Source organism: Rhinoraja longicauda, chromosome 14, assembly GCF_053455715.1.
Source record: "Rhinoraja longicauda isolate Sanriku21f chromosome 14, sRhiLon1.1, whole genome shotgun sequence".
NCBI classification, from domain to species: domain Eukaryota; kingdom Metazoa; phylum Chordata; class Chondrichthyes; order Rajiformes; family Arhynchobatidae; genus Rhinoraja; species Rhinoraja longicauda.
This window is the reverse complement of record NC_135966.1, coordinates 16,982,881-16,997,043: the sequence shown is the minus strand read 5'-3', so window position 1 is coordinate 16,997,043 and position 14,163 is coordinate 16,982,881. Positions and strand designations below refer to the sequence as shown.

At 43.6% G+C, this 14,163-nt stretch overlaps 1 long non-coding RNA gene across 2 annotated transcripts in view; it reads left to right on the top strand.

Annotated features, from left to right (window-relative positions):
* The first annotated feature begins 2,830 nt into the window (after window positions 1-2,830).
* Window positions 2,831-14,163, top strand: part of LOC144600102 (uncharacterized) — a 183,915-nt gene continuing 172,582 nt past the window's right edge. Inside the window, exon 1 of one of the 2 annotated variants that reach the window (XR_013548081.1) lies at window positions 2,831-2,865. This is a non-coding gene — a long non-coding RNA (uncharacterized LOC144600102). The remainder of the gene's footprint in view (window positions 2,866-14,163) is intronic. The other variant, XR_013548082.1, reaches the window with a different exon arrangement.

Genomic DNA, 14,163 nt, shown 5'->3' with positions numbered 1-14,163 from the left:
CATGCACATGCACTCCGAGATCCCTCTGCTCTACAACCAAGAGCCCTACCATTCACTGTGCAGGTCCTGCCCATATTAGATTTTCCAAAATGCGACATCTAACATTTCTCTGTAACTCTGTATCCAGTTAACTTGCTCACCCTGGATTCCATGTAATTGAAACTTCCAGACCTGTTTGCCATATCACAGTCCTTGTCACAGGACTTACTAAATTTTATGTCAATTACATCTACAGGGGTGCCCTCTTCAATCTTCTTGATTGCCTCTTCAAAAAACTCAATCAAATAATTGTGTTCCATTAAAATGTACGCATGCAGTAGCAAATTGGCCAAAGAAATTCATATTATTTACAGTAGCCCAGATTGTAACATCACTGGCAGCTATTCATTATATTTATATATACTTATATCATTCAATGACGTCTGGACTATATAAAGGTGTATTCGCTATAATTTTAAAAGCCTAAACAATACAGTTTAGGTCATCCTGCTATTTGAAGGATGTTGTTAAACTGGAAAGAGTGCACAGAAGATTTATGACGATGTTGCCAGAGCCTGAAGGCCTGAGCTATAGGGAGAGGCTGGACAGGCTGACATTATTCCTTGCAATGCATGAGGCTGATCTTATAGAGGTGTAAAAGTTCATGAGAGGAATAGATAAGGTGAATGCACAAATTATTTTACCCAGAGTAGGGGAATCAAGAACCAGAGAACTTATGTTTAAGGTGTGGAAGATTTAATGAAAACCTGAGGTGCAACTTTTCACACAAAGGCTGGGAGGTGTATGGAATGAACTCTAGAGGAAGTAGTTGCGATAGGCACTAAAACAACATTTATAAAATAGTTGGACAGGTGCATGGATAGGATAACTTTAGAGGGATATGTATCAAATGTGGGCAGGTGGGACTTATGTACATGGGGCACTTTGTTCAGCATGAGCAAGTTGGGCTTAGGGGCCTGTTTCTGTGCTATATGATCCTGTGACTTTATGACTCTATAATGCAGCATTCCACCTGGGTATCTGGAGCTTAATGTGAACAGGGTACAATGTTGCATATCTTTAACCAATCAGATTTAGAAACTCTACTGATCCACACAGGAGAAAGGCAAGTAGTATTCCAGCTTGTATGGCCAAGAACATAGTTGTATGGCCAAGAAAGCTCACTAAAACCTCTACTTCCTTAGAAAGCTTAGGAAGTTCAGCATGTCACCAAGAACTCTCACCAACTTCTACAGATACACTGTAGAAAGCTTTTTATCGGGATGCTTCGCAGTATGGTTTAGGAACAGCACCATCTAAGACTGCAAGAAATTGCAGAGAATTATGGATGCAACCCAGACCATCACACAAACCGACCTCCATTCCATTTACACCTCACGCTGCCTCGGCAAGGCCAGCAGCAGAATCAAAGAGGAGTCGCACCCTGCCCATACTCTTCTCCCCTCTCCCATTGGGCAAAAGGTATAGAATTGTGAAAATGCACACCTCCAGTTTCAGGGACAATTTCTTCCCAGCTGAAATCAGGCAACTGAACCATCCTACCAACAACTAGAGAGCAGTCCTGAGCTACTATCTGTTGTACTTCGTGGTCCGGTACCTGTTGTACCTTTAGTGACTCTGGAAGGACCACGTGTACACGTGTATAAAAGCTTACATTGCTGGAGCTCAACTCCAGGCTGTTTATTCCGTGGCCACCTGCATCCAGAGTGACCGCCTAATCACAGCAATCACTTATATACACAGGCATACAAAGTAGTCCTTGGATACACAAAGTAGTCCCAGCAATATCACAACATCCCCCTTGTCTTATATATTACAACATCCCCCTTGTCTTATATAAAATTGTTTTCTTTACCATTCGAGGGCTAAAATATATTTAACAAACAAAACCAAAACACCATTGCTTTTTGCAAACAAAACCAATAACACAACTAAACACAATTAAACACAATTGCTTTTTTTCGCCATCATGGTGGTCACTCCTCTGCGGAATTTCACTCATCGCCGGGTGGTCACTCATCTCCGTGTGGTCACTCATCTCCGTGTGGTCACTCACTCCGTGTGGTCACTCCACAGATATATACATTTATACAAAAGCATCAAATATAATACATTAAGCTTTCAGTACACAGATCACTACACAGGTCATTAAACACAAAATATTCATTTTGTTCCATATCTTCCCCTCAAGAAGACGTGCTGTGTAGATCAAACGTAGTGTAGGCTCTAGATGCTCCACCACCATGATTTGCCTGCCACTGCTGGCCTCCCACTGCTGGGCTGGCACTGCTGGGCTCCCACTGCTGGGTTGGCACTGCTGGGCTCCCACTGCTGGGCTCCCACTACTGGGTTGGCACTGCTGGGCTCCCACTGCTGGGCTGGCACTGCTGGGCTCCCACTGCTGGGCTGGCACTGCTGGGCTCCCACTGCTGGGCTCCCACTACTGGGTTGGCACTGCTGGGCTCCCACTGCTGGGCTGGCACTGCTGGGCTCCCACTACTGGGTTGGCACTGCTGGGCTCCCACTGCTGGGCTGGCACTGCTGGGCTCCCACTGCTGGGCTGGCACTGCTGGGCTCCCACTGCTGGGCTGGCACTGCTGGGCTCCCACTGCTGGGTTGGCACTACTGGGCTGGCACTGCTGTAATCGCGGTGCGATCGCGCCTCCGCTGCAGTGCGCTCTGGCCCCGCCCACAGGTGCTCCCCGGCAGCTGTCGCTCAACTTTTCGAACGCGCTGCCGCTGGCCCCGCCCACAGGTGCTCCCCGGCCCCGCCCACAGGTGCTCCTGGCAGCTGCCACGCAATTCCAACGCGCTGCCGCTGCCTCGGGCCCAGGGCCGTCCCGACTCTACGGTCGATGCGCCTGGGTAGGTATGTAGTGCCTCGGCCTTACCGGCCGCCGCACCTCCGCGGGTGGTCGGTCCATCCGGTCGCCGACCCCCTCCGGTCGCCGCACACCTCTGTGGGTGTCGGTCTCCTCCGGGGCTCTCCCGGTTGCCGCACACCTCCGTGGGGGTCGGTTTTCCCCGGTCACCGCACACCTCCGTGGGTGTCGGGTCTCCCGGTCTTTCCGGTCACCGCACACCTCCGTGGGTGTCGGGTCTCCCGGTCGCCGCACACCTCCGTGGGTGTCAGCCTCCCCCGGGGCTCTCCCAGTCGCCACACACCTCCGTGGGTGTTGGTCTCCTCCGGGGCTCTCCCGGTCGCCGCACACCTCCATGGGTGTCGGTCTTCCCCGGTCACCGCACATCTCCGTGTGTGTCGGGTCTCCCGGTCTTCCCCGGTCACCGCACATCTCCGTGTGTGTCGGCTCTCCCGGTCTCTCCCCCGCGAAGCAGTCGCAGGCTTCTAATCTCAGGCCTACACAGGTGCTGGGGCGCGATGTGGGCCTACACGCACCTCCCCCAGCAGCTTGCAGCGTCACGTCGGCAACTCGGCGCCGACTATTGAGCAGGTAACTATACCAACTCACACTGGCGGGATGCACTCCAAACGTCCCGTACCGAGCTGGAAACTTTTCCTTTGTTTTGTTTCCCTTCAGGGCTTTTTTTTTCTTCTTTTTAACCTTTTCTGCTCGGGCATGCTTCATTCCCTCCCTAGGCGAAACACCAAGCCGCTGCCACCATGTTGTATTTCGTGGTCCGGTACCTGTTGTACCTTTGGTGACTCTGGAAGGACCACGAGTACACGTGTATAAAAGGTTACATTGCTGGAGCTCAACTCCAGGCTGTTTATTCTGTGGCCACCTGCATCCAGAGTGACCGCCTAATCACAGCAATCACTTGTATACACAGGCATACAAAGTAGTCCTTGGATACACAAAGTAGTCCCAGCAATATCACAACACTATCTATCTCATGGAGTCCCTTGAACTATCTTTGATCGGACTTTACTGGTCTTTATCTTGCACTAAATGTTATTCACGTTATTTCCCTATACACTGTGGATGGCTCGATTGTAATCATGTATTGTCTTTCCACTGACTATTTAGCTCAACACAACACAGGCGTTTCACTGTACCTCGGTACACATGACAATAAACTAAACTAAACTGAAACTAAACTAAACTTCTTAATTGCTGCGTAGTCATTAGAGTTGCTGCCCAAATTTGTTCATTAATAGCAGTGACTGCTGGTGACGTCACCATTATCTTGAGTGTAAACTCAGGGCCACACCTTGCTTAACGCTTGCTAATGTACACAAAATACAAAAAACATCATAAGCCTTTAAAATGGAGAAACATCATATAATTATACATGTTAAAAGTATGTTAAATTGTAACATGTTCACAATTTTGTATAATTGATACTTCTTTTACAAACTAAACTTATGAAAATGTCAAAGTGCATTTCAATGTGTGAAAATTATCCCACTTAAAATATAATGAAAAGTTAGGTAGTGTCAAATAATTGATTTATGGCAACCAAATAATTGCAGCTAAATAGGAGTCAACACATCAATTTGAACTAGAGCCGCAAAAAATCACTCTTTCTGTGACTATAAAATACGATGATAGTTCTGAGAAACTAATTTGTTTCCAATAGAAACATTGATATTCCAGATGAATTTTCATACTTGAAGTAGCAAATTATCTTGTTTTGTAACTATAATTTACAATTTGCATTTAACTTCATCCGTTATTTACCATATTGCAGGGATAGACAATAGACAATAGGTGCAGGAGTAGGCCATTCGGCCCTTCGAACCAGCACCACCATTCAATGTGATCATGGCTGATCATTCTCAATCAGCACCCCGTTCCTGCCTTCTCCCCATGCCCCCTGATGCCGCTATCCTTAAGAGCTCTATCTAGCTCTCTCTTGAATGCATTCAGAGAATTGGCTTCCACTGCCTTCTGAGGCAGAGAATTCCACAGATTTACAACTCTCTGACTGAAAAAGCTTTTCCTCATCTCCGTTCTAAATGGCCTACCCCTTATTCTTAAACTGTGGTCCCTGGTTCTGGACTCCCCCAACATTGGGAACATGTTTCCTGCCTCTAATGTGTCCAACCCCTTAATAATCGTATATGTTTCGATAAGATCCCCTCTCATCCTTCTAAATTCCAGTGTATACAAGCCTAATCGCTCCAGTCTTTCAACATATGACAGTCCTGCCATTCCGGGAATTAACCTAGTAAACCTACGCTGCACGCCCTCAATAGCAAGAATATCCTTCCTATAAATATTTGTAATTATAAAGTCACCAGACTTGAAGTTTATGTTTACCACCAATACGTTAACTTCATTTGTATGTTCCAAACAAGTTTACCCAAATCATGGCAAAAATGCCAAAAGTTTTACCTTCTGTGGATTTGTTGCCAAAATATTTTTCATTTTATAATTTAATCGCTGTCCTTTCCAAAATGTAGCAGAAACTAAATCCCAAAGGAGTGTTGGTTTAAGTTGAAAGCCTGGAAACATTAAGTATTCAAAGCAGATGTCAGCACATTAAATAATATGAAGAATGAGTAAGTTAATGATTTTTTAAATAGTGTGAAGGACTTTAACCAATGGACTGGACAAAGTGAAACTATAACCAAAATTATCTTTGGATGAACCTTCTATATCATAAAGATATGCATCAACTACATTGATTCAGTGTTGTTGATGCATGTCTTTATGGCTATATTGAGTAATTTTTGTGTTCAATAAATTTCAACACTAAAAGACAACAACTATCTCTGCTGGATTCCAGCAAGTGTACATCCAATTTCTTAGTGCTATCATTCTATAAGGAATGCAATAATATTTTTATAATGCCAGAATTTGCTAAGATAGGCAGATGGAATTTAATGCAGATAGATGCCAGGTGATGCACTTTGAGAGGACGTATAAGGGCGGGACATACACAATGAATTGTTGAGTACAATAGTGTTAAAGGTTGAAGGGACCTTGGTGTACATGTACAAGGTTCCCTGAAGGTGGCAACATAGATAGATAAGGAGGTGAAGAAAGCATACAGAGACAGTCAGAGCATAAAATATTTTTTTAAATGGGAGTTTAAGATGTAAGAGAGCAGTAGTTTAGTTTAGTTTAGTTTAATTTAGTTTATTATTATAATAATTGATTAGTAGGACTAAATGTTACAATCCCTAAGGTTTGCACTACAATTGACTGGTGTTGTTCTTGGGGGTGACCACTAGGTAATGTTGCTACCATTACGACACATCTTCAGTTGTGTACCTCAACGTCACTGGGAGTTTCGGCCTTTTATCACAAGACACCCTCAGTCGAGGCAGGCCCACCGCAGGGTGATCAGACCTGGGTGTGTGTCTTATGGTTAGCCTCTAGATGGTCAAGTGGCAGCCCAGACAGTATCTTTTCTTTTCAGCCACAGCCAGTGACTGCTCCGTTCGGTGGCATTTGCAAGTTCTTTGATTGCCCTCCTTTGGGCCTGCCCTCTGACTCCAACTTCCCTCAGGAGCCTTGCAGTGGAACTGGCTACAAAATAATAAACATTTATTTTTTATAGCGCTTTTCCAAATGCTCAAAGACGCTTTACAAAAACAGTCAAGACATAAAAACAAACAGACAAACTATCCTGACGGAGAAGCGGCGAACAAATAGCGCCAGCGTCCTCTCACGTCAGGGTCCGGCAGTAGACAATAAAGAACACAAGACACACAATTGCAATTTTTAACACATACAGCTATCACAGTGATTGCTCCAGGCACACCCTCACTGTGATGGAAGGCAAAGAAAAGTCTTATCACGTGTACCGAGGTACATTGAAAAGCTTTTTAATTGAAGTATTGTGTGCACTTCTGGTCAGCTGTAGGAACAATGTGTTTGTACTGGAGAGAGTACAGTTGTTTAGTTTACTTTAGTTTAGTTTCGTTTGTGTGATGAGGTACAGTGAAAAGACTTCGTTTTGAACAGCTACTGCTCAATGTAAAAGTCTCTCACTGCCACTGGACTTGTAACAGGATCCGCCTGAGAGTCATCAACTCTGAGAGTCTTTTCATTTCTTCATAATTTTAAGACAATTCTCCTTATTTAATGGTATTCAAAATACAAATTGAGTTTTTCACCAATTTCTAGGTCAAAGTACATGCCTGCTATGTTATTCAGTTAGAGCAACAGGAATTCAAGTGTTGGCTGAAGCTCGTTGTCATCAATTTATCTGCTTCTTTTCTCAGTGGTGTAATAGCTGCACATATGAACCTACTCAAAAACATCATCGCACCACATTTGCTTGCTTCAATCTAGTGAATTTTGCTTCAAAACTCACTGAGAACTATACACCCTTATCCTTGAGAAACTACACTGAACCAGTTTCCCCTTGTAAACTTCTGGTCCTCAAACTCCAAGTTGTTTTTCACTTAGCTTCCAATTCACCACTGGAATTTAAAATACTGGAATTCCTGTAAGAATTAAAATCATGTTCCATCTTGCAGATCTTTAGACAGGAACCAACTAAATCAAATACATCACTCATGTCAAATCCCAAACAGCAATGAAAAACAATCTGGTCAATCTAGATGAAAATCTAGGTTGGCTGAGAAGGTAATCTCTTGGGGAGTTTTCAGTGGTTTTTCAGGAGCGGGTGATTTAAAAACCGTTCGGGGCCAGCCTGACCCTCAGGTTCCTATTATATTTGATCGGACTTTACTGGCTTTATCTTGCACTAAATGTTATTCCCTCATTATGTATCTGTACACTGTTAATGGCTCGATTGTAATCTTGTACAGTATTGTCTTTTCGCTGACTGGTTAGCACGCAGCAAAACCTTTTTAACTGTACCTCACTCAGTACATGTGACAATAAACTAAACTGGACTTAACCGAGGTGAACAGTGCCAACAGACAGTCAATTCTGTAAGAGGGTCAGACCCAACTCTATGCGGTCTATAGCCAATCTGTGCAAGTATAGACACAACTGCTTAATTACATTTGCAGGGAGCTCAAATAATAAAATGTCTTTTGATTATTATTACATAAAAACGGGTTCAAAATTATTTCAATAGTAAGTTGAAGATAGTACCAGCAGCAATCAGTCAAATTCAACTGCAGCTGGAAGTTCACCACTATCCATCCTTACCATTGTTTTTGCTTTTCTGAGGCTATGTCCTCTAGTCCTAGACTCTCCCTCTAGTGGAAACATCCTCTCCACATCCACTCTATCCAAGCCTTTCACTATTCGGTAAGTTTCAATGAGGTCCCCCCTCATCCTTCTAAACTCCAGCGAGTACAGGCCCAATGCCATCAAACGCTTATCATATGTTAACCCACTCATTCCTGAGATCATTCTTGTAAATCTCCTCTGAACCCTCTCCTCAAGTCAACACATCCTTCCTCGGATAATGTGCCCAAAATTGATCAAAATACTACAAATGTGGCCTACAAATACTATAAATGTGGCTACAAATGAGGAAAAGAACAAATCCTGCACCAACACTCTCAAGTCCCTTTGCACTTCCGATTTCTGAATTCTCTCCCCATTTACCAAATAGTCTACGCCTTTATTCCTACTACCAAAATGCATGACTCCGACACTTTGCTACACTATCTGTCCATCTGTCACTTCTCTGCCCACTCTGCCAACCTGTCTGTCCTTCTGCAGTGTCCCTGCTTTCTCTACCTGCTCTTCCACCTATTTTCACATCATCTGCATACTTGGCCACAAGGCCTTCAATCCCCCTGTCCTAATCATTAATATACAACATGGAGTCGCGGCCCCAGCACTGACCCTAGCGGAACTCCGCACGTCACTGGCAGCCAACCAGAAAAAGCCCCCTTTACTATCACTCTTTGCCTTCTGCCATCCAGCCAACCCGCTATCCATGCTAGTATCTGCCCTTTAATGCCATGGGCTCTCATCTTCCTTTGCAGCCTCACATATGGTACCTTATCCACTGGGTATTGCCGCGATGGTAGCCTTGCCTACAGTCTGTCTGTCTTTTTTGTCTTTTAAATTTTTTTTTTAGTGTGTTTAAAAAGTATGTGTTAATGTTCTCTGTTTTGTTTTATGTGGGGGTGGGCGGGGGGTCGGGGGAAACATTTTTTCGATCTCTTACCTTGCCGGAGATATGATTGTTTTCCGGATCGTATCTCCGGTCGCTCTGCGGTCTAACATCGTGGAGCTGGAGGCCTTGCTCGGGACTGACTTTGAGCCCCACTGCGGAGCGTGGACTTACCATCGGAGCCTGCAATCCCTTGCCTGGGATCGATGCTCCAACCGCGGCCTGCAGACTTCAACATCGAGGAGCTCGCAGTCTCGGGTTGAGACCAATTTCGGGAAGCTCCTAAGCCGCACGAGGTTCGACTAGCCCCGACCCGGGGTAGATTGCCCGGCGTGGGGGAGCTGAGATTCCCCCCCACTGCAGGAGCTTGATCACCCCAACAAGTAAGGCCTGACCGCTGGCTACGGGTCAAGATCATCCCGTCAACGGAAGGTTCGAGGCCCCTAACCGGTGGAGGACAAAGAGGGGAAGAGATTTAACTTTTTTTCTTTTCTCCTTGCATCCTCCTGCAGGATTCTCTTTTTTTTTTATCATCAAGGTATAAATAATCGTTCAGCTTCCCTATCCTTCAAAGTTAATGGCAATTCCCCTATCTAGCCAAGCAAGCTATAAGCCTGCAGTGTTCCTTCCATCTCCAGCATCTCTGAGTTCAACTCTCACATTGAACAAATACGGATATTCTCTTGATCATTTTAGATCATTTATAAGGATAATAATTATTTTAAAATGTCCAAGTTTTACATTTGAGATGGTACGGAATGAACAAAGGCCCAAATTGGGCAACCTTTCACAAATAGCTTTTTTTTAACCAATTCTACCATTAACTGGTGCTATTCATCACAGGCTTCACAGTGGCTAAATGGGTAAGACTTGCATTTGTGATTTCTGGTTAGGTAATGGAATTACAATAAGGCCTCTCAAGTGAACACTCACAATGTTATCACTACCATTACATCTTATCTGCCCAGCTCTTGCTCCCCTTCGTTGATTGAATCCTTTTATCTCTGTCTCTTCTGCAACTAATGGAAAAGCACAAGTTGACTGAGAATGCAGCTAATTTATTGAGGTAAAGTATATGATGCATTGTCCTTTTCTGCCTGCATTAAACTTGAGTTTTGGAGCATATAATGGCAAAAAGCTTCTCGGAGTTCTTTTGCATTAAAGCCATTTGAATGTATGGTTTTTAAATCAATTTAAAGCACAATGGCTGTGTTACGGATTCATCTGCTCTGACAATGTGCTCTTGCCTCACAAGACCTGTTCTCTCATCTGCCGTATTTCTTTGAAGATATCCTGGAATTATTTTTTAATCTCTCGATAAATAATCGCATAAGATTTTAATGAAATATATCTGCCTTGTAGAATAGTTATTAATTATTCAGACATTCGGTAAGCATTGTTGAACAAAATATTAATATTTAGTTTGTTATTACAAAGAGCCACCAGGCTTCAAAACGTCCTTAATCTGCACCTCTAATATAATTAGATATGGCTTCACAGAGAGTTAAAACATTTCAAGTATTGGCACAGGAACCAGAGGTACTTGAGAGACTTGTTTAGAAATTGCAATGCACCGAAAAGGATGCACTTGAATGGTGGCCAGAGATGATCTTTGCATGTTTTCATGATCACAAATGAAATTGCTTTCTCTTACAAGGATGGCTTCAGAAAGTCAGCCGCCAAGGTCACCTTCTCCTAGCTAACAATGATCTATTCTACATTTTCCTTGAGCTACATCTACTTGGATGTCTCATTTTCACATTTTACCCTTCCTTATCTCTGTGTCTCACTCTCCCCTGACTCACAGTCTGAAGAAGGGTCTTGACCCAAAACATCACCATTCCTTCTATCCAAAGATGCTGCTTGTCCCGCTGTGTTTCTCCAGCATTTTGTCTATCTCTGGTGGTGGGTCTCGACTGAAGAAGGGTCTCGACCTGAAACGTCACCCATTCCTTCTCTCCCGAGATGCAGCCTGACCTGCTGAGTTACTCCAGCATTTTGTGAATAAAAAGTTGCTTTTCAGGAATGAGTGTAGGATCCTGAAGATTTGGTTAAGTATTTTACTGACCTGCGTACTTCCCAGACAGGCACTGTGGCATTCCCACCGTGTTATCCTGAGGGTGTCCATAAATGGGAGTCCTCAGGTCAACATGGCTTAAGTTCCCCTGCTGCAGTCCATAGAATTTGTTTTCAAGAAGAATATCATCCCATGCATCTGTGTTATGCAGTTGCATCAAAATTGCAAGTGTGAATGTTGACAAAACGCTTCTCGTAGAATTTCCCAACTGCCATGATTCTGGATACATATTGTCACACATATGATTTAGTCTAGGTTGAATTAAGGATCAATCACATAGCTTCTTTCATTCAGTGGCAGCGGTTCGATTTCTAGGTAATAGATAATTTTATATTTTAAGGGACGAAAAGGAAACATTTAAAGTGGAGGATGATATTCAGCAATGGGGAGGGACTATGATAATTTTGGGTAGGAAGGAACTGCAGATGCTGTTTTATACCGAAGATAGACACAAAATGCTGGAGTAACTTAGCGGGTCAGGCAGCATCTCTGGAGAAAAAGAATAAACGATGTTTTGGGTCGGAACCCTTCAGAAGAAGAAGGGTTCTGACACAAAACATCACCTATTTTTCTTCTCCAAAGAAGCTGCCTGGCCCGCTGAGTTACTCCAGCATTTTGTGTCTATCTATGATCAATTTTTAATTTGAATTGGCACCAAAGTAACTTTAGTTGGCTTCTGTGCCAAATTGCTTCAGTTGTGTTACTACATTGTTTGTGGAAGATACTCCATCTGGTGGGAATTGACTAGATGGAATGAGTTCATTGTTGTATGGCTTCCAGTTGTTGGTCCCATTAATGCTTCATGTACAGGCAATGCTTCCCTGCAATCATGTGGAATCAATTAGTTAAGTAATTTCTTAATGATTGCACTGTGCTGAACCCCAGCAAATACTCACAGTCGCCTTACTGGGTGTTATTAATAAAATAAGGGCTTAAAGGCAGGATCATATGAATATGCACACTTACCTTTTAATTGATGCTCAGCCAGCACTTACCAAACCAAAAAAAAACATAAATGCAAAGCTTGTGGATTAATGTGCATTAAAGCAGATTACATCTTGTGAAATTTTAGGCATGTGAGCTAAAATGAATAAATGCTTCAGTGTGCTAATACAAATTGTGGTGCATTAATCAACTGAAAAAAATCACCTCTTTGACCTCTTTCTGGATTAATTCTGCACCAACCAAATTGACATAATGTAGATGTCAATGATTGGAATAATTTTTCATTGGGTTGATTTTAAAAAGCAGAAGGCTTAGACAGGGTAAAATTAGTTAGAAGTATCTGGCTGGTATAGTGGTAGAGCTTTATTCGCAAAATGCTGGAGTAACTCAGCAGGTCAGGCAGCATCTCGGGAGAGAAGGAATGGGTGACGTTTCGGGTCGAGACCCTTCTTCAGTCTGAAGAAGGGTCTCGACCCGAAACGTCACCCATTCCTTCTTCAGTCTTCAGTCTGAAGAAGGGTCTCGACCCGAAACGTCACCCATTCCTTCTCTCCCGAGATGCTGCCTGACCTGCTGAGTTACTCCAGCAATTTGTGAATAAAACCCTTCGATTTGTACCATCATCTGCAGTTATCTTCTTATATTGGTAGAGCTACTGCCTTACAGCACCAGAGACCCGCATTCGATCCTGACTATGTGTGCTTGTCTGTACGGTGCTTGTACGTTCTCCCCACGACCATATGGGTTTTCTCTGAGATCTTCGGTTTCTTCCCACACTCCAAAGATGTACAGGTTTGTAGGTTAATTGGCTTGGTATAAAATGTAGATTGCCCCTAGTGTGTGGAGGATAGTGTTAGTGTGCGGGATCGCTGGTTGGTGTGGATTCGGTGGGCCAGTTTCCGTGCTGTATCTCTAAACTAAACTAAACTATCCAAGAGGAGGGTTTCCTGAAACAAGAAGCAGATAGTCCAATTTGAGGACCTTGTAATGGGAAATGAACCTGGCCAGGTGACTGGTGTTTCAGTGGAAAAATATTTTGGGAATAATGATCATAACGCCATAGATTTTAATTGTGGGAAGGAACTGCAGATGCTGGTTTACACCGAAGATAGACACACAATGCTGGAGTAACTCAGCGGGTCAAGGAGCATCTCTGGAGAAAAGGAATAGGTGACGTTTTGGTTTAGAGCCCTTCTTCAATTTGAGGAAGAGTTCTGACCCGAAACATCCCTTATTCCTTTTCTCCAGAGTTGCTGCCTGACCCATTGAGTTACTCCAGCATTTTATGTCTATCCATAGATTTTAAGCTTTAAATTTTCAATTCCACTACAAGTGCCAGATTGCGTACTTTGGATAGCGGGTTCAAACAAAACAGGCACTGTACCTCTGTGCGACATCAATTCAAAGCACGTTTTTAAATGCAGAACAGTTTTTAGGGCCCAGTTCCCCTTTAATCTCTTGGGAAATTGAACTACATCTCTCTTTTACTTTCAAAATTTCTGGCAATAAAACCTGGTTTGTGTAATGTCTTGTAATTTATGCCTTGAAGGCTGTGTACCATTCTGGTAAATTTATACCCTACTCTCCCTGAGAGCAATATTCTGCTGGAGGTGTGGTATCAGAAAATGTTCACTCTGCCTCAAGAATGGTCTGCCAGGGATTTATGCAGTTATAAGATTACTTCTCACCCTTGTCTTCTCATCATTTCAACATGAAAGCCAGTACTCCATTACCATTTTGGTTTATCAATTTTTCTCTTTAATAACCTATATACATCAAACTAGTTTAGTTTAGAGATATTGCATGGAAACAGGTCCTGTGGCTCGCCGGGTCCATGCCGACCATTGATCATCCTCTCACACTAGTTATCCCACTGCACAGAAGGGGCAATTTACACAGGCTGATTAACCTATAAATCTGCACGTCTCTGGGATGTGAGAGGAAACTGGAGCACCCGGAGGAAACCCACGTGGTCACAGGGAGAATGTGCAAACCCCACACAGACAGTACCTGAGGTCAGAATCAAACCTGGGTCCCTAGCGGTGTGAGGCAGCAACTCTATTGCTGTGCCGCTGGGCTCCAATGCTTCTAGATTTTCATCATGGGAATGTCCAAATCCATACTGGCCCACATAGATCAATTGAACCCTGTCAAGATGACACTGCCCCTACGTATGGACT